Consider the following 6,183-nt stretch of genomic DNA (forward strand, 5'->3'; position numbering starts at 1 on the left):
AATCCCGAGAGACCCGAATTAGGAGTTTCTCTGCAGGCTGGCTGCCAAAGCCAATCATGACGGAGCCACGTTGGGGTAATCCTCAAAACGCCAACTCAACACCCACTCGCTACCCAAATCTGGAAAGATACGTCAGAAAACAGAACATCATTTGTCTTGTAAACTCCTGCAATTAATGCTAATTTCAATTGTCCCAAACCATGTGGGCCGCATCGAGCTGCAGTTGGCGCCCCTGCAGTGAGAGGAAACTATTTCTTTATGGTTAAGTTGGAGTCACTATGATACGACATTGATGGAAAATTGGAATCTGGTTGGATCTGTGATGGCAGACACTGTATCCTAATACGTGAGACCTAACTTCTGAACTCCCTTTCCTCTCCCATGTCCTGGAATGTGTTGATGCCTTAAAGCAGACACAGAGTCTTCCCACAACTCCATGTTTGACTCATTTCAACCAGCATTCTGCCCCTCAGTATCCTCACCAAAAACATAAATGACATCCTATTTGACTACAACCAAGGTAAGCTGCCCCTCCTCATCCTTCCTGATCTGTCTACAGCCTTTAACATGTTTAATCATACCATCCTCCGCCACTCCCCATTACCCTCTTCTACTTCTCTTCCTATTCAATTCCATGCAATGGCTTATTTTCCTCCTCCTGCACCCTTATATCCTGGTACCTGATAAGGATCTATCCTTGGACACGTTCTATTTCTCATCTACAAGTTGCCCTTCAGCAACATCGTCTGAAAACATGGGTCTTCATTATCCACAGAATGGCCATCACATCCCAAAGTTTCTTACCGGGTATTGCGAGCCGGGCTTCTCTAGAAATGTGGAACACAGTGTCCAGCAAAAAACTCGGTCATAGTGCTGTATCTACAGGGAAAGATAGATCGTACCCCCCTCTTTTACAGCACTAGCTGACATAAAGTAAGTTCCAATGTTCATTGTGGAGGTTGGTAGGATGGGTGGGTGAATGAAGTAAGTGGGTAAATAGGTAGGGCGGGTGAGGTGAGTCAGTGGTAGGGTGTGTGAGGTAGGAGGTGGATGAGGTGGTAGGTGGAGAGGGTGGTAGGTGAGCAGGGTGAGAGATGTGTAATTGTAGATGGGTAAGGTGGCAAATGATTAGGATGGCAGGTGGGTGAGGTGTTATGGGTATGGTGGCAGGTGATTAGGGTGGCAGGTAGGTGAGGATGGTGAGTGGATAGGTAGGTGGGTTAGTTTGGGAGGAGTGATCAGGTGGGAGGCTAGTTAGGTTGGGTTATGGGGGTAGTTGGACGGTCTGAGGTTTCCATGGATATGAAGGGTAGTCGGATCAGGTTGCGGGTGGGGTATAGTTAACAGTTGGTCAGGGGGTTAAGACGGTATTCGGGGAGTTGAAGGGAGAGTCGGTTGTGGAGGGGGAGGGGGTGTTCAGTGGGAGTGATTGGGATGGTCAGTTCTGTAGTTACCCAGGAGTTAGAGAAGAATATTTCTGTCTAACATTTCCTGGGTAACTATTCAGATCAGTGTACCCAAACAGGTGCCATAGTGTGGCGACTAGGGGATATTCACAGTGGCTTCATTACATTGTTAACGTGTGCCTGTGACACTAATAAAGATTATATAAGCCCACAGAACTGTCTAAAGTCTCTGACTCACCTCCTGGGTGACTGATTGTGCATTTCTTTTTCCATCCATGGGATCCCTGAGGTGCTTGTAACAAATATTGGTGCCTCTTACTCAAGTGAAGAGTTGCCTCTTATGTGAAAAGTAACGGATTTGCCATGTCCGTAATTCTCCACACCATCTGGCATTGAATGGCTTGCCAGAGAGGATCATGCAAAAAGTTAAACAGGGGCTAAAGAAACCGACTTTGGGCTCAATGTACACCAGGTTTGCAAGATTTATATTCTCACGCCGCACGCAATAACCGGGGTGGCCCCCCACTGAAATGTTAATGGGTCTTAGGCTTCGTACACGACTGAGTTTGATTATCCCATACATTGGCTTTAAAGTGCCCATAAACAAGAATTGCAAGGGTGGTGCCCAGTTTAACATTGACCTCTTTGACATTTTGCACCTGACGACACGGTGTTCATTTGTAACTTCAACGAACCTGCTAGCTGGCTCTCTGGGATGGTTGTTCGTTAAACAGAACCAGTCTCTTACCAAGGTCAGGTCCGCAGGCAACTAATGAGGCAGCATTTGACCACATTCGCTCATGGAGGTTGCTCCCTCATGATGTTCATAGAATAAAACCTATCCTGGATCCTCCAGCTCCGTTGCCGGACCACCCTGCTGTGACGTCTGCAGTGTCTCTCGACGCTGACATGCCAACGTTGTGTCTTCCAACTCTGAAATGGAGATGCTGACCTCTGAGATCTTTGACGTTGATCAACGATTTCCTGCCGACCATCCACCAAGTTGTTTCTACCGCAGACAACATTCACCAGAATGCTGTACGCCGACCTAATTAAGCGCATCAGGTACATGGTGACTTGCTGGAGCTGAAGAGAATCTGGTGTCTTCCAGCTGCTCCTCCTTCTCAGCACAGGGGCAGCACGGTAGCATGGTGGTTAGCATAAATGCTTCACAGCTCCAGGGTCCCAGGTTCGGTTCCCGGCTGGGTCACTGTCTGTGCTGAGTCTGCACGTCCTCCCCGTGTGTGCGTGGGTTTCCTCCGGGTGCTCCGGTTTCCTCCCACAGTCCAAAGATGTGCGGGTTAGGTGGATTGGCCATGCTAAATTGCCCGTAGTGTCCTAAAAAGTAAGGTTAGTGGGGGGGGGGGGGGTTGTTGGGTTAAGGGTATATGGTGGATACGTGGGTTTGAGCAGGGTGATCATTGCTCGGCACAACATCGAGGGCCGAAGGGCCTGTTCTGTGCTGTACTGTTCTATGTTCTATGTTCTCCACCTCATCGCTCGTCGAGAGGGTCGTCAGACTTTGGGGGGAGGAATGTAATATGCTGCACGGGACCTACGGGACGGGAATGATTACCTTACCAGTGGTCCTTACAGAGTACAAGTTCATGCACTAGGGCCGAGGATCTATAATATCCTTTGTATAAAAGGTTGGCCAGTAAAGCACCGAGCAGAACAGGAACCCGGTAGGGATCTATCAGGCAGTGTACATATCTCTATCGGGCAGTGTACATATCGTATATAAATAAAACTATGTTTCCTTATTTTTCTCGGAGTGGACTTCCTGTGACTATTTTTTACATTCATCACACCTGTAAGGCAATATCCTTTTCCAGGTAACAAGGTCTCATCTGGATAAACACAGGAAACATGCCAGTGTAATACACTGGTGTGCAAGCTTGATTTTAGCTGGTTAAATTTCCGTAACAATCTAGTGCACAACCGGGGACTCCTGTACCTAGGCTTTTGCCAATCTGTTCTTATATCCTCAGGACTTGGCTAAATTGTTGTATTCCTTCCCTCCAGCACAGTGTTCAAAATCAAGAAAAAAAAATAGGTGCTATGGATTTTGCAGCAGCTTGATTTGAGAAACTGTTAAGTTCAGGGGTGGTATTTTGCAGTTGTTAAACAACCGGCTGATAGGAAAAGAAACTCAAACCATTGGGATTATAGTTACATTTTACATGCGCTTAGTATTCATGTGGTGACAACTTTCTGTCTTGTTTGCACCATGTTGGTTACCTCTGTGTTAAGCATGGCCTTGTGTAGCTTAGAGGCCCCACTCGGCATGGCAGTTCCCTGTCGCATGTGTTGCAGAGGACAGTGGGCTCAGACGGTACACAATTCTGTGGCTTCTGATTTCTCTGGGCCCTCTTCTCATCCAGCTAAGCTTTTTGTTTGGGCTTTCCTCTCCCAACGTCCTTCCAAACAGTCAGCCTCCAGAGGTTACTGTCATCAGCAACTGTCTCCCAGCTATCAGTGTCACTGTCTGCCACTTTCGTGTCTTGTTTTCATGTGTCCTTGTAGCTGAGGTATGGATACCCAGTGAGATGTGACTCAGTGACGAGTTCACTGCACAGAAGGTCTTTGGGTATATGGATGTCATCTATCCAGTGAAATATCTGTATGTTAGCTTTCTTTATATATTTTTAAAGGCAGAAAACATGTATCAATGATCGATTTCATAATTTTAAATATCTTTCCAATGGTTTGATATCGGCCTTAAAATTATTCAACACAATGTTCACATAGAATATGCATTCATGTGAAGTTCATCTGTCCTTTATATTGACAGAACCTTAAAATAAGTGGTTTATCATCTTTGTTAAAACTGTCAGTACAGTACTGAACGCATACTGTCAGTCTGCTCGGATCAACCATTGGCCCAGATCTTCCAGTCTCTGGATGCCTGAACATAGAGGTACACTGAAAGATGCGTTGGGGAATCTCTCAGAAGTCCCGGTGTAAAGACTCTTTGGAAATTGTCCACAAAGTATCAACAAATCCCATGTGTCTGGAACTGTGAATTAGAATCAGACACTTCGGATGATTCTGACTCACTCAGAAGAATAGTTACCCAGGAAAACGTTAGGAGGATTAAAACCAGTTCTACCTTTTCTAACTATACTATACTGACCCTACCCTCTGACTCCTTGAACACCCCCAAATACTTGACTACCCCCCAACTATCCCACTGACCCCCTTTGACCAGGCGTTGTCAAACTCAGGGGCGCAACCCGCGGGTGGGTCGCGGGTGGGTGTCGGGAGGGTCGCGGAGCCGTCTGTCGCGGTGCTCCCGATTGCGCAAATCTACATGCAACAACCGCAGCAGCCGGCTTTTAATAATGCCGGCTACAAGCAGCCTTCAAAATGGCCAGGAACAGGTTAAAAAATTCGGCCGCACTGCGCATACGTGCCCGATCATCGGTGCGCATGCGCATTTTGCACATGCGCAACGATGATCGGACACGCATGCACAGTGCGGCCGCATTTTTTAAAATATGGTCGCAGCCTGTTTTTTCAAGTTCGGGGGGCCAAAGGGACCATTGGGACTCAAAACAATTTCCTCCATTTTTGTCAGCAACAAACAAAGTAAGAGAAAATGGTGGGGCGCAGAGGTCGGCCGGCGTGGGCTGCAAAGATCAGCCGGCATGGGTCGCGAAGGTTGGCCTGTTGGTAAAAATGGGGTCCCCGGAAAAAAAGTATGAGAAACACTGCCATTGACCATAATTCAATCTCCTGACTCCGTTCAGTCTCTTGACTACCGCCCTGACTCTCCGACCACCTGACTACACTGCTGACTCCCCCACCTACCCAATCCCTTCATCTACCCATCTGCAACCCTGCCCGCTCACCCACGTCCCTGTCACCAGGCCCCTCACACACCCATTTACCACCCTAACCCTTACACACCCACCTATCACACTACACTCTCAACCACTCACTTACCACCCTACCCGCTCACTTACTTACCTGTTACCCAACCCTCTCAAACCCCACTTACTACCATATGCACCCACCCACATTTGCCACCAAATGCTCTCACTCACTTACCTGCCACCCTTCCTTCTCACCCAACGCCACCTGACAGTCTACCCCCTCACCGCCCTCACTGGCACCCTCCCCTTTCACCAACCCATTTGCCACCCAACCTCCCCACCAACTATCTGTCACTCTAACTCCTCACCCACGCACTTGCCGCCCTAACCCCTCAGTTACCTTTCCCACTCATCCATTCCGCCTGATACCGTACCACATTATCCACTTAATTTACACACACACCTGCTCTCTGTAGATTCTCAAAGTGGTTTTTGGAACTTTAAACTTACCAGAATACAGCAGCTAATGTCATAAAAAGGTGGGGGGGGGGGGGGGGGGTGTATGTCCTCCTTCAGCGATCCTACACAATTATGGAGAACTCCACACTATTTCTGAGAAGGCCTGGTTTGGAAGTTCGGGTGGGAAATCAGGAGCACTGGTGCAAGGCAAGTAAACATGAGCAGTGTGGCAATCCGACTAAGATTGCCGCTCCGAGGAAGATTTGGCTCATTAGCTCGAAGCCCAATCCTACTTTCTCAGGCAGGCACAAAAGATCCCATGCAACTTTTGAGGAGAGCAGAACATTCTCCTACTTTTCTAGTCAGCATTTATCTCCAAAGCAACGCTTCCAAAATGGATTATCTGGTCACCTCTCCAGCATATACAAAATGCAAGCTTACGAAATAGGAGCAGAAGTAGGTCATTCAGCCCCTTGAGCCTGTTCTACCATTCAATAAGA

The sequence above is a fragment of the Scyliorhinus canicula genome, chromosome 9 (genome assembly GCF_902713615.1).
Source record: "Scyliorhinus canicula chromosome 9, sScyCan1.1, whole genome shotgun sequence".
Lineage (NCBI taxonomy): Eukaryota > Metazoa > Chordata > Chondrichthyes > Carcharhiniformes > Scyliorhinidae > Scyliorhinus > Scyliorhinus canicula.